The sequence below is a fragment of the Erinaceus europaeus genome, chromosome X, assembly GCF_950295315.1.
Source record: "Erinaceus europaeus chromosome X, mEriEur2.1, whole genome shotgun sequence".
NCBI lineage: Eukaryota > Metazoa > Chordata > Mammalia > Eulipotyphla > Erinaceidae > Erinaceus > Erinaceus europaeus.
Genome location: NC_080185.1, coordinates 90,709,081 through 90,735,402, shown reverse-complemented (window position 1 = coordinate 90,735,402; position 26,322 = coordinate 90,709,081). Strand labels below are relative to the sequence as shown.

Genomic DNA, 26,322 nt, shown 5'->3' with positions numbered 1-26,322 from the left:
TCCCATTCTGTGAGGGGTCTCTTGGTTTGGGTAGTGGTTTCTTTTGCTGCGAAGAAGCTTTTTAATTTGATGTAGTCCCATAGGTTTATACTTGCCTTAGTCTTCCTTGTAATTGGATTCGTTTCATTGAAAATGTCTTTAAAATTTATGCGGAAAAAAGTTCTTCCAATATTTTCCTCTAAGTATCTGATAGTTTGTGGTCTAACATCCAAGTCCTTGATCCACTTGGAATTTGCTTTTGTATTTGGTGAAATACAGTGATTCAGTTTCATTCTTCTGCATGTTTCAACCCATTGTTTCCAACACCATTTGTTGAAGAGACTCTGCTTTCCCCATGTAATAGTCTGGGCCCCTTTGTCAAAGATTAGATGTCCATACGTGTGGGGCCTCATTTCTGGGCTCTCAGTTCTATTCCACTGGTCAGTGTGTCTGTTCATGTTCCAGTACCAAGCAGTTTTGATGACAATGGCCCTATAATGCAGTTTGTGATCTGGGAGTGTGATGCCTCTGGTTCTGTTCTTTTTTCTCAAGATTGTTTTGGCAATTCTAGGTCTTTTCTGGTTCCAGATAAACATTTGTAGCATTTTTTCTATTCTCCTAAAAATGTGGTTGGGATTTGGGATCTTGATGGGGATAGCATTAAATTTGTAGATGGCTCTGGGTAATATATTCATTTTGATGATGTTAATTCTTCCAACCCATGAACATGGAATATCTTTCCACTTCTTTGTGTCTTTTTCAATTTCTTTGAGTAGTGACTCATAATTTTCAGTATACAAGTCTTTCACTTCTTTGGTTAGGTTTACTCCTAGATATTTTATTGTTTTTGTTGCTATAGAAAAAGGAACTGATTTCTGGATTTCAATTTCTTCTAACTTAGTGTTTGCATAGAGGAATGCCACTGACTTTTGAATGTTAATTTTATAGCCTGACACATTACTGTATTGCCTGATGATTTCCAAAAGCTTCTTGCTGGATTACTTAGGTTTTTCCATGTATACTATCATGTCATCTGCAAATAAGGAGAGTTTGACTTCTTCTCTTCCAATCTGTATCCCTTTAATTCCTTGCTCCTGCCTGATTGCTATGGCAAGAACTTCCAACACTATGTTGACTAGTAATGGTGATAGTGGGCAGCCCTGTCTAGTACCTGATCTGAGGGGAAATGCTTCCAGTTTTTCACCATTGAGTATGATGTTGGCTGTAGGTTTGCTATATATAGACTCCACTATCTTCAGGAATTTTCCATCTATTCCCATTTTTTGTAGTGTTTTGATCATAAAGGGATATTGTATTTTGTCAAAGGCTTTCTCTGCATCTATTGATATGACCATGTGGATTTTGGTCTTGCTTTTGTTGATGTGGTGGATCACATTGATTGATTTACGTATATTAAACCAACCTTGCATGCCTGGGATAAACCCCAGTTGGTCATGATGAACAAACTTTTTGATAATACTGCTGTATCCGGTTGGCTGGAATTTTGTTCAATATTTTCGCATCTATGTTCATCAGAGATATTGGTCTGTAGTTTTCTTTTTTGGTTGTGTCCCTGTCTGCTTTTGGTATCAGGGTGATGTTGGCTTCATAGAAGCTGGCAGGGAATATTCCAGTGTCTTCAATCTTCTGGAAGACTTTTAAAAGTAGAGGTATTACTTCTTTTTTGAAAGCTTTGTAGAATTCATTTGTAAAACCATCTGGTCCAGGACTTTTATTTTTGGGAAGATTTTTGATAACTGTTTCAATTTCATTAGCTGTGATGGGCCTGTTCATGTTATCCACTTCCTCTTGACTTAGTTTTGGAAGTTGGTAGGTATCTAGGAAGTCATTCATTTCTTCCAGGTTCTCTAGCTTGGTGGCATATAGTTGTTTATAGAAGCCTCGCATGATATGTTGAATTTCTGCGGTGTCTGTTGTGATATCTCCTCTTTCATTTACTATCCGATTTATTTGGGTCTTCTCCCTTTTTTGTTTTGTGAGTCTGGCTAAAGGTTTGTTGATTTTGTTCACTCTTTCGAAGAACCAACATTTACTTTCATTGATCTTTTGTATGGTTTTCCTATTCTCAATGTTATTTATTTCTGCCCTAACTTTAGTGATTTCTGTCCTTCTGGTTGCTTTAGGATTCCTTTGTTGTTCTTCTTCTAGGTCTTTAAGATGTGCAATCAGGCTGTTTATTTGTGCCTTTTCTTGTTTCCTAATGTGTGCTTGTATAGCTATGAACTTCCCTCTTAGGACTGCTTTAGCTGTGTGCCAAATATTTTGATAGCTTGTGTCTTCATTTTCATTGAACTCTCGAAACATTTTGATTTCTTCCTTGATTTCCTCTTTGACCCAGAAGTTGTTAAGAAGTGTACTGTTGAGCTTCCACATTTTGGGACTGTTACTAATCTTTTGTTGCTTGTTAAGTGTTAGTTTAATTCCACTGTGGTCTGAGAAGATGCTTGGGATGATTTCAATGCTCTTGAATTGGCTGATGCTGTCTTTGTGGCCTAACATATGGTCTATCCTTGAGAATGATCCATGTGGATTTGAGTAAAATGTGTATTCCAGTTTCTTGGGATGAATGACTCTGAAAATGTCCAATAGTTCTAGTTTATCTATCTCTTCATTTAGCTCCCTTATGTCTTTACTGATTTTCTTCCTGGATGATCTGTCAAGTTGAGAGAGTGGGGTGTTGAAGTCCCCTACTATGATTGTGTTACTGTTAATATATTGCTGTAGCTCTTTCCGTAGAAGTTTGATGTATTTAGATGGCTTCTCATTGGGTGCTTCTTTCTTTCTTTCTTTCTTTCTTTCTTTCTTTGTTCTTTTTTTCTCCTTCCCTTCCCTTCCATTCTCTTCCCTTTTTCTCTTCCCTTCCCTTCTTCCCTCCCCTCCCCTCCCCTCCCCTCCCCTCCCCTCTCCTCCCCTTCCCTCCTCTTGCCTCCCTTCCCCTCCCCTCCCCTCCCCCTCCCCTTCCCTCCCCTTCCTTCCCTTAACTTCACTTCCCTAGCCCTTCCCTTAACTCTTCCCTTCTTCCCTTCTCTTCTGTTTCCTTCTTTTTTCTTCCTATTTTATTCTATAGTACAGAGAGAAGTTTAGAGGGGAGGGGGAGAGAGAGAGACAGAGACAGAGACTGAGTGACTTGCAGACCTGCTTCATGGCTCCTGAAACTTCTCCTCTGCAGGTGGGGAGCAGGGGCTCAAACCAGAGTCCTTGTTCATGCTAACGCATGCACTCCAATGAGTGTATCACCATCTGGCCCCAAACTCCAGAATCTTCTAAGAACTGTGGAGGAGGTGGGTCAAAGAGACATGGGGAAGGAGATGACTCACTCGAACCTTAACTAACTGCTTCAGAAAGTGATGGTTTTGACAACTCCGCTTCCTCTCAAGCCTTTCACAGTGATGATTAATTCTTTACTGCCTTGACCTTGACCTGCTATCCCTTCCAGGGTTGCTTTTCTAGTGCTGGGGAGACTCCAGAGCACTTTGCATCAGAGTGGGCCTGGGAGAGATGCTCTGGAGAGAAGCCTATGCAGAAATCTCATAATGAGAATTGAAAGAACTGCCACAGAGCATCTTCCTGCGCTCTGCTGAACCAGAGACTCAAGGGCTGGTGGCCCCATAAGGCCGGCACATGCTACTATAGCTGTATAAGCTCAATCTTCTAGTCCCCACCCACAGTGGGGGAAACTTGATGAGTTGTGGAACAGTGCTATAAGTGTCTTTCCCTCTCTGTGTGTCTCTTACCCTTTATGCAATAAATGACCTCGAAGAATGGTTGGAGTCAGGTAGGTGCCAAGCCCCAGTGATAACCCTGGTGATAAAAACAAACAAGCAGACACACACACATGCGCGCACACACACACACACACACACACACACACACACCAGGTAAAGCTCATACATCACAGTGCACGAGAACCCAGGTTCACGACCCCAGGGGGGGAAGGGGAAGCCTCAGGGAATTTGGAGCATTTTTTTTCTTCCACGGTTATTGCTGGGGCTCAGTGCCAGCACTATGAATCCACTGTTCCTGGTGGCCATTTTTCATTTAAAAAACTTATTTATTTATTTATTTATTTATTTATTCCCTTTTGTTGCCCTTGTTGTTTTGCTGTTGTAGTTATTATTGTTGTTGTTGCTATTGATGTCATTGTTGTTGGATAGGACAGAGAGAAATGGAGAGAGGAGGGGAAGACAGAGAAGAGGAGAGAAAGGTAGACACCTGCAGACCTGCTTCACCGCCTGTGAAACGACTCCTCTGCAGGTGGGGAGCCGGGGGCTCGAACCGGGATCCTTACGCTGGTCCTTGTGCTTTGCGCCACGTGCGCTTAACCTGCTGTGCTACTGCCTGACTCCCTATTTTTCATTTTTATTGGATCGAACAGAGAGAAATTGTGAGGGGCGGGGGAGAGAGATATAGAGGCTTCCAGACCTGCTTCACAGCTTGTGAATCAACCCTCCTGCAGGTGGGCAGCTGGGGGCTCAAACTAGGATCCTATCTTGGGTCCTTGTGCTTAGTACTATGTGTGCTTAACCTGGTGTACCACTGCCCAGCACCCTGCTTTTTTTTCTGTCTATCTCCTTCTTTCCTCTCAATTCTTCTGTCTCTATTTTAAAAAGTGTAAGGACCGGCATAAGGATCCCAGTTCAGGCCCCCGGCTCCCCAACCTGCAGGGGAGTCGTTTCACAAGCGGTGAAGCGGTCTGCAGGTGTCTGTCTTTTGCTCCCCCTCTCTGTCTTTCCCTCCTCTGTTTCTCTCTGTCCTATCCAACAACAATGACAGCAATAATAACAACAACAATGATAAACAACTAGGGCAACAAAAGGGAAAAAATAGCCTCTTAAGAGCAGTGGATTCGAATAACCCTGGAGGCAAACAAAAAGCTTTTCCTTTTCAAAACAAACAAACAAACAAAACTGCCGAATGGTGGATTTGTCTTGCAGGCACAGAGTCCCAGTGATAACCCTGGTAGCAAAAAGGAAAAAAAAAAAAAGTAAAGAGAGAGTAAAAGAAAGAAAGGAAAGAAGAGAAAAGAAAAATGAATGTACCAAGATTTGTTGATAAATAATTTTGCCAATGTCATTGCCAATCCCCTCACAGCTATGCTTGGGATGCATTGGATCGACCTTCCCGTGGTGCATCCCGTGAGTACCCATTCATTGGGGAAACTGACGATCCTTCCTAGCCGACTGAATCCACATGGATCCCAGTCACTTTCAAAGCCAGCAACAAGCAGCTCAACCTGACACTGTTGACTGGCTATGGAAGAGGGGCAAACGCTAGAAGAAGACAGCTATGCTTACACAACATCTGCAGGAGGATCCCTCTGGGATCTTGCTGAGCCCGGAATGCATGATCTAGTTTGAGTTTTGTGTTTTGGAGGGCTAGGAGCTGAGTGGATATTTGAGTGCTCTGAATTGATGTCACAGAAGGTGGCTCTTTTGTTCTTTCCTTCCTCCTTCCTTCTTTCTTTTTCTGTGGTGCCAGGGAATGAATCCAGGACCTTGTTTATGGGCAAACTTAGCATTCTTATTTAAAATTTTAAAAAATTATTTATTGATTCCCTTTTGTCACCCTTGTTGTTTTATTGTAGCTATTATTGTTGTTATTGATGTTGTCGTTGCTGGATAGGACAGAGAGAAATGGAGAGAGGAGGGGAAGACAGGAGGGGGAGAGAAAGATAGACACCTGTAGACCTGCTTCACCGCTTGTGAGGCGACTCCCCTGCAGGTGGGGGGCCGGGGACTCGAACCAGGATCCTTACGCCAGGTCCTTGTGTTTTGCGCCACGTGCGCTTAACCCACTGCACTACCGCCCAATCCCATATTCTTATTTTTTGAGAGAGAAGAGGGAGAGAGACATAGAGAAAGAGATAACACAGCACTGCATCATAATCCATAGAGCTCCCCTAGTACTGTCTGTGGTGATCTCATGTGATAGGGTTCAAATCCAGGACGTCACACATTAGTGTATGTAGTCTGTCAGATGAGCTTTCTCCCAGCTCCTAAGATCATACTGTCTTAGAGGTTCTTTTCTTTCCTTTCCTTTCCTTTCCTTTCCTTTCCTTTCCTTTCCTTTTCTTTCCTTTTCTTTTCTTTTCTTTTCATTTATTTATTTTTTTGCCTCCAGGGTTATTGCTGGGGCTGGGTGCCTGCACCACAAATCCACTGCTCCTGGAGGCATGCTCCTTTTTGTTGCCCTTGTTGTTTTATTGTTGTTGTGGTTGTTATTATTGCTGTCATTGATGTTGTCATTGTTGGATAGGACAGAGAGAAATGGAGAGAGGAGGGGAAGACAGAGAGGGGGAGAGAAGGATAAGACACCTGCAGACCTGCTTCACTGCCCGTGAAGCGACCCCCCTGCAGGTGGGGAGCTGGCAGCTCGAACCGGAGTCCTTATGCCGGCACTGTGCTTCATGTCATGTATGCTTAACCTGCTGTGCTACCGCCCCACCCCCAGGTCCTTTTCTTATAATATGCCAACAGTCATGTGAAAAATGATGATTATCTGCTAACGATCGCTTGCATTTGAAAACACCAGCACAGGTTTATTCTCCCCCAGAAGCCCTGGGTTTTCCATCTTGTTTGTTTATTTATTTATTTATTTATTTATTTATTTATTTATTTTACCTCCATGGTTATCACTGGGGCTCAGTGCCTGTACTACAAATCCACTGCTCCTGAGGCTTTTTTTTTTTTTTGAATAGGATAGAGAGAAATTGAGAGGAGAGGGGAAGATAGAGAAGGAGATGGAAAGATAGACACCTGTAGACCTGCTTCACCACTTGTGAAGCAAGCAGCGACCCTCCTGCAGATGGGAAGCTGAGGTTTGAACTGTAATCCTTGAGAGGGTCCTTGTGCTTCATACTATGTGCGCTTAACCTGTTGTATCACCCCCCGGCCCTCATTTTTTTTTTTTTTATTACCACTAGGGTTATTGCTGAGGCTTGGTACCAGCACTATGAAACCACCATTCCTGGTGGCCATTTTTTTTCCTTTTTCTTTCTATTTTATTTTATCAGAAAGAGAGAAATTTAGAGGGGAGAGGCAGCTAGAGAGGGGAAGAGAAAGAGAGATACCTGCGGATCTGCTTCACTGCTCATGAAGCGTGCCCTTTGCAGGTAGAGAAGGGGGGGCTAGAGCCTGAGTTCTTGTGCATGATAATGTGTGCATTTAAACAGGTGTGCCCAGTACCCTAACTTAGTTTTTTTCACATTGCTTATGGTGGTGTGGAGGACTGAACCTGGGATGTTTGTAGGGCATGAAGTCTTTTTGCCGAACCACAGTGTTAGCTCCATAGTCTGGGGTTTCCCTTTTTTTTTTTTTTTTTTTGCCTCTAGGGTTATTGCTGGGGCTCAGTGCCTGCACCATGAATCCACAGCTCCTGGAGGCCATTTTCTCCCCTTTTGTTGCCCTTGTTGTAGCCTTGTTGTGGTTATTATTATTGATGTCGTTAGTTGTTGGATAGGACAGAGAGAAATAGAGAGAGGAGGGGAAGACAGAGGGGGAGTAAGACAGACACCTGCAGACCTGCTTCACCACCTGTGAAGTGACTCCCCTGCAGGTGGAGTCACTTAACCTGCTGTGACATCCACCCCCACCCCCGGGGGTTTCCCATTTTAAAAGACCCAAGTTTCCCAAAGACAGGAGGACAATCAGTCTTTGTTAGTCTTGAAGGCTAACAGCTGTTTCTCATAGACTGACTGGGTCCCTGACTCCCCCTTTTAACCATCACTACCACCTTAGAAGGTGATGCTGAGGAGATGTTTCATCAAAATGCCAAAAGTGAGGGGGCTGGGCTCAAGGACCCGAGTTCAAGCTCCTACTCCCCATCTGTGGGGGGGAGGGCTTCAATAGCAGTGAAGCAGGTCTGCAGGTATCTTTCTCCTTTTTGTAACATGTGTGTTCAACCAGGTGTATCTCCCTCTTCTCACTTTCTCTCTGTCACATTAAATAAAAATAGAAAGGGGTGGGGGGGGGAAAAAGCCAAAATGAGAGAAAGCAAATCCTCCCTTGCATTTTCTGTACATCTCTGGCATTCAGGCACACAACTCCCAAGGGATGGTGCTTGGGTAGTTGCTAGGCTGGCGGTGAGGTCAAATCCATTCCGACTGTCCATAACTGACAGAGACAGCAGAGAGAAGGCCACTGCTGGGTCAACCCCCACGTTTCCTAGTACCACAGGATGACAGTGAGCCAGCAGGGCCAGGTGACATGCAGCACAGGCTGTGGGTCACTCTGACATTGAAGAGGCACTTCTTTTTTTTAAATTTATTTTCTTTTTGTTGCCCCCCTTTTTATTGTTGTAGTTATTGTTGTTGATGTCTTCGTTGTTGGATAGGACAGAGAGAAATGGAGAGAGGAGGGGAAGACAGAGAGGGGGAGAGAAAGACAGACACCTGCAGACCTGCTTCACCGCCTGTGAAGCGACTCCCCTGCAGGTGGGGAGCTGGGGGCTCGAACCGGGGTCCTCACGCCAGTCCTTGTGCTTTGTGCCACTTGCACTTAACCCATTGTGCTGCCGCCCGAAGAGGCACTTCTATGCCATCCAAAGTCAGGTAGTTTGTTTTGTTTTATTCATTTTATTTGTTTATTTACTTCCAGGGTTATCACTTGGGCTTAGTGCCTTCTTCTTCTAGCGTTTGCCCTTCTTCCGTAGCCAGTCAACAGCGTCAGGTTGAGCCTGATGTAAAGTCTCGAGACCTCCTTTGAATCTGGAGAGGTGGCAGTCGTTGACTATGTGGGTCATAGTCTGTCTGGAGCCGCAGGGGCAGTTCGGGTCGTCTCTGGCTCCCCAGCGATGGAACATAGCGGCGCACCGGCCATGGCCTGTTCGATAGCGATTGAGGAGGGCCCAATCATAACGTGCTAGGTCAAAGCCGGGTTGACGCTTGCAGGGGTCTGTGATGAGGTGTTTGTTCTTGACCTCAGCTGACTGCCAACTCTGTTTCCAAGAGTCTGGAACAGAGAAGTTCAGTGTAGGCGTAGGGGACCAGATTGGGTGACGAGACGTCAAGCGTTGGACAGGGTGGGCGAAGATATCCGCGTATATTGGCAGGTCCGGTCGAGTGTAGACATGGGAAATGAACTTAGATGATGCCGCATCCCGACAAATATCTGGCCGGGCGATGTTGCTAAGAACTGGCAGCCATGGAACCAGGGTGGAACGGATGGTTCCAGAAATTATCCTCATGGAGGAATATAATTTGGAATCGACCAAGTGGACATGGGGGCTACGGAACCATCCTGGGGCACAGTATTCTGCAGTGGAATAGCATAATGCCAGAGATGATGATCGTAGTGTGGAAGCGTTCGCGCCCCATGAGGAGCTGGCCAGTCTTGCAATGATGTGATTTCTCGCGCCCACCTTTGCTGCAGTTTTTATGAGATGTTCGTGAAATGACAGAGTGCAATCGAGAGTAACGTCAAGGTAGACTGGCTGGGCTTCATGCCGGATTCTCGTATCGCCAAGCTGCACATTAAGCTCACACGAGGCCGAGGCATGGTGTAGATGGAAAACAGATGATACCGTTTTTGCAGTGCTAGGCTTAGTGCCTATATGCTGATGTCACCATTCCTGGTGGTCTCTCTCTCTCTTTCTTCTTTCTTTCTTGCTCTCATTCATGTATTCTTTCTTTCTTTTTTCTTTTTCTTCCTTTATGCCCTTCTACCCTTCCTTCCTTCCTTCCTTCCTGCTTTATCCTGATAGAGACAGAAAGAGAGGTAGAGAGAGAGGAGGAAAGAGAGAGACGTACAGCACTGCCCCGTCGCTTGAGAAGCTTCCCTCTCTGCAAATGAGGACCAGAGTTTGAACCTGGGTCCTTGCACATGGTAATGTGTGCACTCTACCAGGTGCACCACTGCCCAGCTTCTGATTTCACCAGCTTTACAAGCACTAGTGTGTGTGTGTGTGTGTGTGTGTGTGTGTGTGTGTGTATGTATGTGTTTGTGTAATGCAGTGTTGTGTGATTTGATCATAGGTACCTACCCCTGCAGCAAAAGACAAAGAACTGTTCCATTAGCAGTGGAAGTCTGCCTCCCCAACTCGGTCCCCTTGGCAACCAGTAATCCGTCCTCCATCCCTGTGATTGTGTTATTTCAAGACTGTTACATAAATGGACTCCTGTGATAGAGAAACCTTTGAGACTGACTCCTCCACCACAGCCAGCATAATGCTTCTGAAATTCAAGTATGTCCTTGCTTTTACCAGTGATTTATCCCTTTATGTTACAGAGTATATGCTGGAATATGTGTATAAGAAACATTGTTTGTTTAACCAGTCACTTGCTGCAGGCTATCAGAACTCATTGCAGGTTTCTGCTACTGTGAGAGGCCAAATTACTGAAGACCATTTTGTAATTACAAGACTGTGAAGACCATTTTGTAATTACAAGAGTTTCTTTTTTTTTTGTTTTTGTTTTAGGTAGAGAGGGGGAGGGGTGGTGTTCCGAAAGGTGGCATAGTGGATATAGTGTTAGACTCTTAAGCATGAGGTCCCGAGTTCAATCTCTGGCAGTATATGTACCAGAGTGATGTCTGGTTCTTTCTATCTTCTCCTTTCTCATAAGTTAAAAAAAAAGTCTTAAAAATATATAAAAGCACAGGGTAGATAGCATAATGGTTATGCAAAGAGACTCACATGCCTGAGGCTCCAAAGTCCTAAATTTAATCCCTTGCACCACCATAAACCAGAACTGAGCAGTACTCTGGTAAAAAACAAACAAATAATACAAAAAGGAAAGTTTTAAAAAAGAGAAACCTGGGCAAGGGTAGACAGCATAATGGTATGCAAACAGACTCTCATGCCTGAGGCTCCAAAGTCCCGGGTTCAATCCCCTGCACCACCATAAACCAGAGTTGAGCAGTGCTCTGGTCAAAAAAAAGAAAAGAAAAGAAAAGAAAAGAAAAGAAAAGAGAGGGGGGGGTCCGGGATGTGGCGCAGTGGATAAAGCATTAGACATGAGGTCTTGAGTTCAGTCCCTGGCAGCACATGTACCAGAGAGATATTTGGTTCTTTCTCTCTCTTCTCTTTCTCATCAATCAATAAATAAAATCATATACATATATTAAGAGAGAGGGGAGAGAGAGAGAGAGAGACCACAGCACCAGAGCTTCCTCCAATGCCATGGGGGCCAGACTCGAACCTGGGATGTGCACCTGGCAAAGCAATACACTATCTGGCAGGAGTAGATAGCTTCATGGTTATGCAATTAGACTCTCATGCCCGAGACTCCAAGGTCTCAGGTTCAATCCCACATAACACCATAAACCAGAGCTGAACAGTGCTCTAGTTAAAAAGAAAGAAAGGAAGAAAGAAAGAAAGAAAGAAAGAAAGAAAGAAAGAAAGAAAGAAAGAAAGAAAGAAAGAAAAGGAAGAGAAGTAAGCTGGGGATCAGGCGGTAGCACAGCGGGTTAAGTGCACGTGGCACTAGGTGCAAGGACGGGCATAAGGATCCCGGTGTTTGAGCTCCCGGCTCCCCACCTGCAGGGAAGTTGCTTCACAGGTCTTTCTCTCCCCCTCTCTGTTTTTCCCTCCTCTCTCGGTGTCTCTCTGTCCTATCCAACAACGAATGACATCATCAACAACAATAATAACCACAACAAGGCTACAGCAACAAGGGCAACAAAAGGAAAAAAATGGCCTCCAGGAGCAGTGGATTCATGGTGCAGGCACTGACTGAGCCCCAGCAATAACCCTGGAGGCAAAAAAAAAAAAAAAAAAACAGAGAGAGAGAGAGAGAGAAGATAGAAAGTGATCTATTTTGCCAACCCTGTAAGTACTTGTCATTTCTTCTCTGTGAGTGCAATGTTGGGTCTTGTAGTGGTTGACATTCAGTCTTAGAAAAAATTTCCAAAACTTTTTCCAGAGTATCTGTACCATTTCACATGTTCACTGACAATCGAGAGATGGCAGAAATTTCTCTAAGATTTTATGTTCTCTCTCTCTCTCTCTCTCTCTCCACACACACACACACACACACACACACACACACACATATTTTTCCAAAACTTTTTTCAGAGTATCTGTACCATTTCACATGTTCACTAACAATCGAGAGATGGCAGAAATTTCTCTAGGATTTTATGTTCTCTCTCTCTCTCCCTACACACACACACACACACACACACACACACACACACACACACACACATTTTTTTTTTTTTACCAGAGCACCGATCAGCTCTGGCTTATGGTGGTGTGGGGGACTGAGCCTGAGACTTGCGAATCTCAGGCTTGGGAGTCTGTTTGCATAACCATTATGCTATCTCCCTCACCCATTGTCGCTATTTTTTGTTGTTGTTGTTCTTATTGTTCACTCTGAGGGTCAGGGTGATAACATGGCAGGTGTGCCTGATTTGCCTGACTGAAGTCCCCAAAGCCCCTACACCATTGTATGCCAAAGCTGAGCAGTGCTCTCTCTCTGGTTTCTCCCTCAAATAAATAATAGATAAAACATTTTAAAAGGGGAGTCAGGTGGTAGAGCAGTGTGTTAAGTGCAGGTGGCGCAAAGGGCAAGGACCGACATAAGGATTCTGGTTCAAGCCCCCAGCTCTTCACCTGCAGGGGGGTCGCTTCACAAGCAGTGAAGCAGGTCTGTAGGTATCTGTCTTTCCCCTTCTCTGTCTTCCCCTCCTCTCTCCATTTCTCTCTGTCCTATCCAACAACAACGACATCAATAATAACTACAACAATAAAACAACAAGGGCAACAAAAGGGAATAAATACATAAATATTTTTAAAAAATTAAAAGGGGGCTGGTGGACCACCTGGTGGAGCGCATGTATTACAATGCGGGTTCGAGCCCCTGGTCCCCACCTGAAGGGGGAAAGCCTTGCAAGTGGTGAAGCAGGGATGCAGGTATCTCTCTTCTCTCTTCCTCTCTATCTCTCCCTACCCTCTGGATTTCTGGCTGTTTCTATCCAATAAATAAAGGCAATTAAAAAAAGTTTTAGGTTGTCTGGGCAGTGGTGCAGTGGATAAAGCTTTGGACTCTCAAGCATGAGATCCCGAGGTCAGTCCCTGGTAGCACATGTACCAGAGTGATATCTGGTTCTTTGTCTCTCTGTCATTGCTCATGAATAAATAAAATCTTTAAAAAATTTAGAAGGCACAACAAGGGCAACAAAAGGGGAAAAAATGACCTCCAGGAGCGGTGGATTCATGGTGCAGGCACCAAACCCAGCAATAACCCTGGAGGGAAAAAAATTTAGAAGGGGTGACATTAGAGCTGGGTGGTGGGTCACCTGGTAAAGTGCAAACATTATCATGCATGAGGACCTGGGTTTAAGTCCCTGATCCCCACCTGCAAGAGAGAAGCTCCACTAAATTAGATTTTTTAAAATTTATTTTAAAAACGGAGACATAGGGAGTCGGGTGATAGCGCAGCGGGTTAAGCACATGTGGCGCAAAGCACAAGGACTGGCCTAAGGATCCCGGTTTGAGCCCCCGGCTCCACACCTGCAGGGGAGTTGCTTCACAGGCAGTGAAGCAGGTCTGCAGGTGTCTGTCTTTCGCTCCCCCTCTCTGTCTTCCCCTCCTCTCTCCATTTCTCTCTGTCCTATCCAATTACAACGACATCAATAACAACAATAACTATAACAACAATGAAAAACAAGGGCAACAAAAGAGAAAATAAGTAAATATAAAAAAAAATTTCAAAAGGAGACATTAACAAAACCGTAGGATAAGAGAGGTACAACTCCACTCAGTTCTCACCACCAGATAACTATATCCCATCCCCTCCCCTGATAGCTTTCCTATACTTTATCCCTCTGGGAGTATGGACCCAAGGTCATTGTGGGATGCAGAAGGTGGAAGGTCTGGCTTCTGTAATTGCTTCCCCGCTGAACATGGGCGTTGAAGGTCGATCCATACTCCCAGCCTGCCTCTCTCTTTCCCTAGTAGGTTAGGGCTCTGGGGAAGCAGAGCTCCAGGAAATATTGGTGGGGTCATCTGTCCAGGGAAGTCTGTTTGGCATCATGTTAGCATCTGGAACCTGGTGGCTGAAAAGAGAGTTAACATACAAAGCCAAACAAATTGTTGAGCAATCATGGACCTAAAGGCTGGGATAGTGCAGATGAAGTATTGGGGGGCTACTCACTGCAGACTGTTGTGTACTTTTGCTTTCAGGTATATATTTTGCCCTAGTTTATGGATATGTGTGAACATATGCTCTATCTCATGGGACCTGGTCTATATCTAGGTTTTGGGGACTTTGTTAGGAAGTGAACCGCCTGGAATGGAATTAGAGAGTACTATGAAAGGAAAGGTCTAACCCGTGTGATGAAGCTGAAGGGTTGTCATTCCACACCTGAAGTCTCTGGACACAGTCTGAACTGAAGCATGCTAGGTGGTACTCGTTGCGTTGATTAGGTTGGGATTGGCGGATACAATATTATTTGGTATGAATTGAGAGAAGCATGCAGGAAAGTGCACCCCACCCTAGAGGTTCCAGGACTGGGGGAAATATAGGCTCTATAGTGGAAATGTGAGGTTCCTGCTGTCTTAGGGTTCAAGAAGACAATAGATAGTTATTGTTATAATCACATTATTTGGTAGTTGAGTTAACTTTGAAAAATCCCTTTGTTAGGATTTGCTGTATCATACCCAACATCACCATAATTTATGTCCTTTGACATTATTTGTATATAGCTGTGCCACCAGTTGCTTCTGTTCTCCCTGGCAAACTAGATTTTCAACCCTAACTCAAAGAGAGCACCTATGGTTTTGTCAATCAATGTACTATGAAATGTCTTCGTTCCAAAAACTGTGAACTGTAGTAAATCTGTTCTCATTATTGAACAAAAATAGATGTAGAGTTGTGTATATTTTTGCGTGCTTGTTTGTTTCCTGTTATTTTGTTTACACTAGTGCACTTCTTGGCACTGGCTTAAGGTGCTTCTGGGGATTGAACCTGGGATCTTAGAGCCTCAGGAATAAAAGTCTCTTTTTCTTTTTTTTTGAGAGTCTCTTTCTTGCAGAACCACAGTACTTGACTCCCCTGCCCTGTATAACGTCCTAGATGTGCTTTAAGAAGATCTGGAATGGGAGCTAGGTGGTGGTGCACCTGGTTACGTGCACACATTACAATGTTCAAGGTCCCAGGTTCAAGCCCCTGGTCCTCACCTGCAAGGGGAAGGCTTCATGAGTGGTGAAGTAGAGCTGCAGGTGTCTCTCTGTCTCTTTCCTTCTCTACTCCCTCCACTCAATTTTTCTCTGTCTCTGTTAAATAATAAATCAATAAAAATATTTTAAAAAGGGAGTCAGGCTGTAGCGCATCGGGTTAAGTGCAGATGCCGCAAAGCGCAAGGGCCAGCGTAAGGATCCTGGTTCGAGCCCCCGGCACCGCACCTTCAGGAGCGTCGCTTCACAGGTGGTAAAGCAGGTCTGCGGGTGTCTATTTTTCTCTCCTCCTCTCTGTCTTCCCCCATCTCTCTCCATTTCTCTCTGTCCTATCCAACAATGACGACAACAATAATAATAACTATAACAATAAAACAACAAGGGCACCAAAAGGGAATAAATAAAAAATATTTAAAAAAAGAAAATTCTCTCAAATGATGACATCATATTAAAAAAAGAAGATCTGGAATGCTAAATATAAAAAAGCACAAATGAAAGAGCTAGTATAAATTGAGGAATGGAGAGGCCATGAAGGGGAATAGAGTTGAAATATAATGACAGGACCAGGGCGTCATACTGAAATAATCCCCACGTATCCCATGAGTTGTAATGAAACTTTCAGATATGTGATCTCAGGGAGGTGGTGCAGTATATATAGCATTGGACTCTCACAAGTGGGGGTGTCCATCTGTAGCTCGTTGGAATTCCTTAAAAAGTGCTTCAGTCTCCATTAAGTTTTGTTTGTTTGTTGGTATAATAATCAGCTACACTCCCATCATTTTAAAAATATTTATTAGAGAGAGAGAGAGAGGGAGAGGGAGAGGGAGAGGGAGAGGGAGAGATCCAGGAGGTGCTGCAGTGGACAGTGTTGGACTCTCAAGTGTGAGATCCAGAGTTCTGTCCTCGGTAGCACATGTACCAGAGTGAAATTTGGTTCTTTCTTTCTCTGCCTATCATTCTCCATGAATATATAAATAAAATATTTGAGAGAGAGAGAGAGAGAGAGAGAGAACATCACTCTGGCACATGTGACACTGTGGATTGAACCCAAGACCTCATGCCTGAAGGTCCAAGGCTTTAAACCATTGTATCCCCTCCCAGAGCACCACTCCCTTTATATGGTTAAATAAAATAATTTTGGGACTAGGTGGTGGTGCATCTGGTGAAGCACACACATTACAGTGCACAAGGACCTGGGTTCAAGTCCTTGGTCCCCACCTGCAAAGGGAAGGCTTCACAAGTGGCGAAGCAGGTCTGCAGGTGTCTCTCTTTCTCTCACCCTCTCTATTTTCCCCTTCCCTCTTGATTTCTGGCTGTCTCTGTCCAAGAAATAAAGAAAGAAAGAAAGAAAGAAAGACAGAGACAGAAAGACACCACATTGAATCAGGGTAGTGCCCATAGTGCTATCTTACCAGCCCATTTCCAGTATTTTTTTATTTTATTTTACCAGAGCACTGCTCAGCTCTGGGTTATGGTGGTACAGGGGATTGAACCTGGGACTTCAAAGCCTCAGGGTTGAGAGTCTCTTTGCATAACCATTATACTCTCTTCCTCCACCCAAGTAGTTTTAGCAGTTTCCATTGCTACCATGTGGGTATGTATCTGCTAAGTAAAATGATACAGTTTGGACTGGGGGACATAGCCCATTGGTTCTGCAAAAGACTTTCATTCCTGAGGCTCTGAGTTCTCAGGCTCAATCCTTAGCACCACCATCAGCAGTGCTGAGCAGTGCTCTGGGAAAAAGCAAGCGAGCAAACACTATGATACAATTTAAGCCAGTAACAACTATGGTGAAACACCACTGAAACATCTTCAAGGGCTCCACAGATCTGCTGTCAATCTTACTAGACTGGAAACAGATGGGGTTGATGCCCAGTCTCTAATCACAAGATTTTGCCAGGAATTGCAAGTCTGACATCAATGTTGATTTCTATGTCAGAACATAGAGTCCTCTGCTTTTTAAAAGACAATAGGTTTTTTTTTTTCTTTGACTCCCAGAGTGACAAAATCTTGTAAATCCACCCACACCCATCTAAGAAACCTTACTCGGCAAACAAAACTATAGATTTTTCTTGGGGTTTATCAGCTACCCTTGCCAGCAGGTGAAAAAACACTACAGGATAAGACTTATTGTTTTTTAAAAATATTTTATTTTATTTTTGAGAGAGATGCAGACAGAGAGAGACACAGAGAGAAACACCAGAGCACCGCTCAGCTCTGACTTATGGTGGTGTGGGGGATTGAACCAGGGACTTTGGAGCCTCAGGCATGAGAGTCTGTTTGCATAACCATTATGCTATCCCCCCCACATGACTTATTGTTTTTTATTTTTATTTTTTTAAGTCTGAAAAATCTGTCACCAGCTTTATTTCTGAGTAAGGGCATGGGGAGAAGAGAAAATATACACTTGAATTTGAGGGGCAACTAACTTGGAAGCAAACCTCACAAGCATGTTTTTTCATTTTCTCAATTAGTGATTTAGCAGAGTTTTTGAAAAATGAAATTATAAGATTTCAGGGACATAATTCTCCACCCACATGTATGAGTCACTCCACTCTACACCAAAGCTCTGTGCTCCCCACCTTACACCAAAACTACTGAAGATTTCATGAAATTCAAGAGTTTGGTTACCATTGTTTTCACAAGTTCAATGGCTAGTTATTTTATTTTATTTTATTTTATTTTATCTTTTTACTATATTAAAGAGCACTGATCAACTCTAGTTTACAGTGATGCTGGTGATTGAACATGGATCTTTGGTGCCTCAGGCATGAATCTTTTTTCTAATTTTTAAAGATTTTATTTATTTATGAGAAAGATAGGAGGTGGCCTGCCTGCCTGCTTTTCACCCTCAGAGCTCACTCAGGTAGTTGTAACACTCTTCCTCCCCCCGCTCCCCCAAATATGTGCCATGTCTGGGGTACGGACTGGAATCCTATTAATGACATAATTCCTGCCCTGCAGATGTTTACTGAAAAAAGAGGGGAATGACAAGAGCTTGTATATGAAGGTGGGGGAGGTTTAAATTGGAGAGGTCATGCTGTACAGTCCAGGGACTTCTGCATGTATAGGCCTAGAGTGGAAAGGCAAGATGTCTTCTTTTCTGTTGTTATTGTTGTTATTATTTAAAATTTTATATTTATTTATTTTTCTCTTTTGTTGCCCTTGTTTTATTTATTGTTGTAGTTACTATTTTTGTTATTATTGATGTCATCGTTGTTGGATAGGACAGAGAGAAATGGAGAGAGGAGGGGAAGACAGAGAGGAGGAGAGAAAGACAGACACCTGCAGACCTGCTTCACCGCCTGTGAAGCGACTCCCCTGCAGGTGGGGAGCCGGGGGCTCAAACCGGGATCCTTAAGCCAGTCCTTGCACTTTGTGCCACCTGCGCTTAGCCCGCTGTGCTACCGCCTGACTCCCTGTAGTTATTATTGATGTCATCATTGTTGGATAGGACAGAGAGAAATGGAGAGAGGAGGGTAAGGCAGGGGAAGAGAAAGATAGACACCTGCAGACCTGCTTCACCGCCTGTGAAGCGACTCCCCAACAAGTGGGGAGCCGGGGTTCGAACCGGGATCCTTATGCCGGACCTTGCGCTTTGTGCCATGTGTGCTTAACTCGCTGCACTACCACCCGACTCCCCTCCCCCTTTTTAATTTTATTTATTTATTGATGAGAACGATAGGAGGAGAGAGAGAAAGAACCAGACACCACTCTGGTACATGTGCTGCCGGGGATCGAACTTGGGACCTCATGCTTGAGAGTCCAAAGCTTTATCACTGTGCCACTTCCCAGACCACTGAGTCTTTTTATTATTATTATTATTGGATAGAGACAGAAATCAAGAAGGAAGGAAAAAGAAAACAAGAGATAAGGGAGAGGTCTAGTGAGAGAGAGAGAGAGAGAGAGAGAGCGCTGCTTCACCACTTATGAGGCTTCCTCCGTGCAGGACCTGCAAGTGGAGACCAGGGGATTTACCCCAGGTCTTTACGCATGGTAACATGTGCCCTCAACCACTGGGATTTGGTGTCTGAATAACTATCTTTTCCTTCCCTTTCCCCTCTCTCTCTGTCTCTCTCTCTCTCTCTCTCTCTCTCTCTCTCATAGAGACAGAGAAATTGAGGAGGGAGAGGAGAGACACCTACAGCACTGCTTCACTGCTCATGAAGTGTTCCCCCCTGCATGTGGGGAGCAGGGGCTTAAACATGGATCCTTATACATGCTAATGTGTGTGCTCTACTGGGTGTGCTACCACCTAGCCTCCAGCACTGCTCAGCTTTGACTTACGGTGCTGCTGAGGACTGAACCTGGGGCTATGGAGCCTCAGGAAAGAAAAGGGCAATGAGTTGCTCATATTGATTGGCGGTGGGGGTAATGTCTGGGTTTGCAGAACACAGGACCAGCTCTGAGTCTTTATCTCCAGTTAAAAACAATCTGCAGACTAAGGAGGTACTTGAAATATTCTATTTGTTTACTTTACCAGAGCACTGCTCAGTTTTAGTTTATGGTGATGCTGGGGACCAAACCTGGGAACCTCTGAGCTTCAGGCATGAAAATCTTCTTGTGGGGAGGGGCGGTGGTAAACCCAGTTGAGTGCACACATTACTATGTTCAATCTCCCACACCACCATAAACCTGAGCTGAGTTAAAAAAAAAAAAAGGGAGGGGGCAGGGGTAGATAGCATACTGGTTATGCAAAGAGTCTCTCATGCCTGAGGATCAGAAATTCCTGGTGGTTCAGGGAGTCCGGCGGTAGGTAGCACAGTGGGTTAAGTGCACATGGCGCCAAGCTCCAGGAACAGTGGAAGGATCCCGGTCCGAGCACTCTGCTCGCCACCGTCGCTTCACAGGCGGTGAAGCAGGTCTGCAGGTGTCTATCTTTCTCTCCCTCTGTCTTCCCTATGTCTCTCCATTTCTCTCTGTCCTATCCAATGACACCAATAATAACTACAACAGTAAAACAACAAGGGCAACAAAAGGGAATAAATAAATATTTTAAAAAAAGAAAATAAAAAAGGACTTTTCTGCTTGGGCCCGTGTGACCAGCAGGATGGGCAAGTGTGGGAAGTTCCGTTGGTCTTCGTACTGCCAGGAAGCTGCATAGCCACCATCAGGACCAGAAGTGGCATGATAAGCAGAATAAGAAAGCCCATTTGAGCACGGCTCTGAAGGCCAATCCTTTTGGAGGTGCTTCCCATGCCAAGGGGATTGTCCTGAAAAAGAGTTGAAGCCAAACAACCAAATTCTGCTATCAGGAAGTGTGTCTGAGTCCAATTGATAAAGAATTTAAAAAAAAAAAAGAAGAAAAGGGCAGAGGGTAGATAGCATAATGGTTATGCAAAGAGACTCTCATGCCTGAGGCTCCAAAGCCCCAGATTCAATTCCCTGCACCACCATAAGCCAGAGCTAACAGTGCTTTGGTAAAAATAAATAAATAAATAAATAAATAAATAAATAAAATTAAAAAAAATCACAACCTTTGTGCTCAATAATGGTTGCTTGATTTTTTTATTTTTATTTTTTTAATTTATTATCTTTATTTATTGGATAGAGACAGCCAGAATCAAGAGGGAGGGGGTGATAGAGAGGGAGAGAGACAGAGAGACACCTGCAGCCCTGCTTCACCACTCGTAAAGCTTTCCCCCTGCAGGTGGGGACCGGGGGCTCGAACCCGGGTCCTTGTGCACAGTAATACATGTGCTCAACCAGGTGCATCACCACCCTGCCCCGGTTGCTTGAATTTTATTGAGGAAAACAATGAAGTTCTGGTTGCTGGATTTGGTCATACAGGTCACGCTGTTGGTGACATTCCTGGAGTCAGGTTTAAGGTCGTCAAAGTGGCCAATGTCTCTCTGTTGGCTTTATACAAAGGGGAGAAGGAAAGGCCAAGATCTTAAATTTGATGTTGAAAGTGCAGTGGTAATAAATTTTCGTAAGACCCCCCCCCCCCCAGAAAAAAAAGAAAGAAAGGCTTCAGGGGCAGGGAATTAACATAATGATTATGTAAAAGACTTTCAAGCCTGAGGCTCTGAAGTCCCAAAATCCTTAGAAGCACCATAAACCAAGCTGAGCAGTACTCTGGGGGGTGGGGGTTAGGGGGAAGGAGAACCAACGCTAAAGCTCTCCATGACAATAGAACAGAAATGCAATAATGCTTTGAAGACTTGGAAAATATTAGATTGTCAGAAAAGTCACGAGGCTATTTTTTTTCTGTGCAAAAATGGGTCAGGACTTTTCTGACAACACAATAATAATTCAGTCTACATTGCAGCCTTCACCACATCTCAAGACCAAGCGATTTACACACACTACGCAACAGTGCGCCGCCATGCCATCACAGGGCGTGCAGTGCTGTGCTCACACTCATTCTGCTGGTTCGATTCCCCACACTCTAATCTCCCTTTCTCTCCAGCCACCAGCTGCATTTCAAATGTGTAGAGTCTCTTGAGAAGTCCTGCAGGACAGAACTGAAGGTGCTAGAAACATACCTCAGGGGACCCGGTGGTGGTGTGCTGGGTTAAGCCCACACACTATAGTGCGCAAGGACCCAGATTCAAGCCCGATCCCCACCTGCAGGGGGAAAGCTTCACGAGTGGTGAAGCAGGTCTACAGGTGTCTCTCTGTGTCTTCCCCCCTCTATCTCCCCTTCCCCTCTCAATTTCTTTCTGTCTCTTTCCGGTTTTATATACACCTGTTTTAGTGCACCTGTTGCAATGCACAAGGACTCAGGTTTGAGTCCCTGGTTCCACCTGCAGGGGAAAAGCTTCACGAGCAGTGAAGTAGGGCTGCAAGTGCAGGTCTCTCTCTCTCTCCTCCCCCTCTTCTTCCCTCCTTTAGCCAGAGAATGGCTCAACTCTGGTTTTCATGGTGGTGTGGGAGATTGAACCTGAGATCTCAGAGTCAGGTGTGAGAGTTTCTTTGCATAACCATTCTGCTATCTCCCCTGCTGAACACTTGTCTTTAAAAAATTTTTTTTAATTATCTTTATTTATTGGATAGAGACAGCCAGAAATCGAGAGGGTAAGGGAGACAGAGAGAAAGAGAGACACCTGCAGCACTGCTTCAACACTTGTAAAGCTTCCCCCCTGGCTGGTGGGGAAACGTTTTTTCAAGAAGGACCTCCTGAGCCAGCAGAAGAGTTCACATGGACAGTGAGTTGCTTTGCCAGGTGTGTGACCCAGGGTGGAGCGTGGCCCCCACCACATTAAAGGAAGCTACAGTGCTGTGGTCTCTTTTTTTAGCTAAAAAATAATAATAATAATAAATAGAGCAGGGGGTAGTCGGGTGGTAGCACAGCAGGTTAAGCACAGGTGACACAAAGCACAAGGACCAGCATGAGGATCCTGGTTTAAGCCCCTGGCTCCCCACCAGCAGGGGAATCGCTTCACAGGCGGTGAAGCAGGTCTACAGGTGTCTATCTTTCTCTCCCACTCTCTGTCTTCCCCTCCTCTCTCCATTTCTCTCTGTCCTATCCCACAACGACGACATCAAGAAAAACAATAATAATAACTACAAAAATTAAAAAACAAGGTCAACAAAAGGGAATAAATAAATAAATACTTAAAAAAACAAAACAAAACCAAAACCAAAAAAAAAAAAAAAAGAGCAGGGAAGATATCACAATGGCTCTGCAAAAGGTTCCCACCACCCTCACCCCCACCCCTGCAAGTGAGGGACCAGGGGCTTGAACGTCTGAAGACTCTTTCAAATATAGGTTATTGAGCTAGAGAGAGAGGGAGCCTCATGGTTCTACGAAAGACTTTCTCATTCTGAAGCTCCAAGGTCCCAGTTTCAATCCCCAGCATCATGACCAACCAGAACTAAGCAGTGCTTTGGTTGAAAAAAAAAAAGAATATAAATAGAGGGTTTCCCATGGTTCTTATTTACTTATAATACTTTAAGTGGTCCGGGAGGTGGTGCAGTGATAAAGCTTTGGACTCTCAAGCATGAGGTCCTGAGTTCGATCCCTGGCAACACATGTGCCAGAGTGATGTCTGGTTCTTGCTCTCTCCTCCTATCTTTCCCATTAATAAATAAATAAAATCTTAAAAAATACTTTAAAAATTTCGTAGGGACATGAAATCTATATATAGAAGGTGTCCAGTGCTCCCAAAAGGTGTAAGGATGAGCATTCCCAAGCCGTGCCACTCATCTGTGTCATCTGTTAAGGTGACCGTGCGTCCCTTGAGTGACACTGCCACTTCTTTCCAAGATGAATGGTTCCTCTTTGGGTCATTGTGTTTGCCGATTTCACCATCTCTTTTTCACTGACGTTACAGAGAGATGGCACATGTAACATGAAGTTTATTTATTTACTTAATTATATTAGTGATTTAATAGTGGGCTACAAGGTTATAAGATACCAGACTAGAGTTCCACATTATACCCGCCGCCATATTTCTTTTTTTTGCATTAAGATCCATTTTATTTTTCAACATTTCAAAAAGGAAACATTCACAAAGGAAAATCTCCCACAAGGACTGCAACCCAAACTACAGCTCCAAATTCTGATTCAGTTACTTACAAAATTCATAATTCTGTTTAGACTAGAAAAATTCCCCTAGAAATGGACCTATCCTATGACCCTGCAATTCCTCTCCAGGGGATATATCCCAAGGAACCCAACACATGCATCCAAAAAGATCTGTGCACACATATGTTCCTGGCAGCACAACTTGTAATCGCCAAAACCTAGAAGCAACCCAGGTGTCCAACAACAGATGAGTGGCTGAGCAAGTTGTGGTCTATATACACAATGGAATACTACTCAGCTATTAAAAATGGTGACTTCACCGTTTTCAGCCGATCTTGGATGGACCTTGAAAAACTCATGTTAAGTGAAATAAGTCAGAAACAGAAGGATAAATATGGGCTGATCTCACTCTCAAGCCGAAGTTGAAAAACAAGATCAGAAAAGAAAACACAAGTAGAACCTGAAATGGAATTGGCATATCGCTCCAAAGCAAAAGACTCTGGGGTGGGTGGGGAGAATACAGGTCCATGAAGGATGATAGAGGACCTAGTGGGGGTTGTATTATTATATAGGAAACTGGGGAATGTTATGCATGTACAAACTATTGTCTACTGTTGAATGTAAAATATTAATTCCCCAACAAAGAAGTAAAAATAAAAAAAGAAAAATTCCCTAAAGACCCTTTCAAATTCCAAAGTGAAATTCATTTACTACAGTCTAGCACTGATGCTGGGTCTGTTTGTTTCCCCATCACATGGACCTGGTGTCAGAAGCAGGGTTGAGTGCACAGTGAGAAACAAAATTGATAAGATGTCAGTTCTTGTCAGTCTGCCGCCATATTTCTGTGTATACCTCCCTCTCCTATAATCAACAAAGTTGTTTTTAAAGTGTTATTGTTTATCTTTTCTTCACATGTCAATTGGCAGCCTTTTTTTTACCTTCTTTTTGAATTTTTTAAAAATTTCTTTATTGAGGAATTAATGTTTTACATTCAACAGTAAATACAATCATTTGTACATGCATAACATTTCCCAGTTTTCCATATAACAATACAACCCCCACTAGGTCCTCTGTCATCCTTCTTGGATCTGTATTCTCCCTACCCACCCACCCACCCCAGAGTCTTTTACTTCGGTGCAATACACCAATTCCAGTTCAGATTCTACTTGTGTTTTCTTTTCTGATCTTGTTTTTCAACTTCGGCCTGAGTGTGAGATCATCCCATATTCATCCTTCTGTTTCTGACTTATTTCACTTAATATGATTTTTTCAATGTCCATCCAAGATCGGCTGAAAACGGTGAAGTCACCATTTTTTACAGCTGAGTAGTATTCCATTGTGTATATAGACCACAACTTGCTCAGCCACTCATCTGTTGTTGGACACCTGAGTTGCTTCCAGGTTTTGGCTATTACAAATTGTGCTGCCAAGAACGTATGTGTACACAGATCTTTTTGGATGAGTGTGTTGGGTTCCTTGGGATATATCCCCAGGAGAGGAATTGCAGGGTTATAGGGTAGGTCCATTTCTAGCCTTCTGAGAGTTCTCCAGACTGTTCTCCACAGAGGTTGGACCAATTGACATTCCCACCAGCAGTGGAGGAGGGTTCCTTGGACCCCACACCCTCTCCAGCATTTGCTGCTGTTACCTTTTCTGATGTATGACATTCTCACAGGAGTGAAGTGATATCTCATTGTTGTCTTCATTTGCATTTCTCTGACAATCAGAGACTTGGAGCATTTTTTCATGTGTTTCTCGGCCCTTTGGATCTCTTCTGTGGTGAATATTCTGTCCATGTCCTCCCCCCATTTTTGGATGGGGTTATTTGTTGTCTTGTTGAGATTTGCAAGTTCTTTATATATATTCTGGTTATAAGCCTCTTGTCTGATGTATGGCATGTAAAGATCTTCTCCCATTCTGTGAGGGATCTCTTGGTTGGGTAGTAGTTTCTTTAGCTGTGCAGAAGCTTTTAAATTTGATGTAGTCCCATAGGTTTATGCTTGTCTTAATCTTCTTTGTAATTGAATTCATTTCATTGAAGATGTCTTTAAAATTTATGCGGAAAAGAGTTTTGCCAATATTTTCCTCTAAGTATCTGATAGTTTGTGGTCTAACATCCAAGTCCTTGATCCACTTGGAATTTACTTTTGTATTTGGTGAAATAGAGTGGTTCAGTTTCATTCTTCTGCATGTTTCAACCCATTGTTTCCAACACCATTTGTTGAAGAGACTCTGCTTTCCCATTTAATAGTCTGGTCACCTTTGTCAAAGATTAGATGTCCATGGGTGTGTAAATTTTTATTTATAAAATGGAAACACTGACAGAACTGTAGGGTAAGAGGGGTGGTCCGGGAGGTGGCGCAGTGGATAAAGTGGACTCTCAAGCATGAGGTCTTGAGTTCAATCCCTGGCAGCACATGTACCAGAGAGATGTCTGGTTCTTTCTCTATCCTATCTTTCTCATCAATCAATAAATAAAATCTTAAAAAAATCATCTTTAAAAAAAAGAGGGGTACAATTGCACACAATTCCCGCCATCAGAACTCCGTATCCCATTCACTCCCCTGATAGCTTTCCTATTCTTTATCCCTCTGGGAGTATGGACCCAGGGTCATTATGGGGTGCAGAAGGTGGAATGTCTGGCTTCTGTAATTGCTTCCTCCCTGAACATGGGCTTTGGCAGGTCGTTCCATACTCCTATCCTATCTCTCTCTTTCCCTAGTGGGGCAGGGCTC

The 26,322-nt window shown here is 43.8% G+C and overlaps 1 pseudogene; it reads left to right on the top strand.

The window, feature by feature from the left end:
* The first annotated feature begins 3,214 nt into the window (after positions 1 to 3,214).
* On the top strand, positions 3,215 to 21,054 carry LOC103119374 (small ribosomal subunit protein uS12-like; annotated as a pseudogene).
* Positions 21,055 to 26,322: the final 5,268 nt, after the last annotated feature.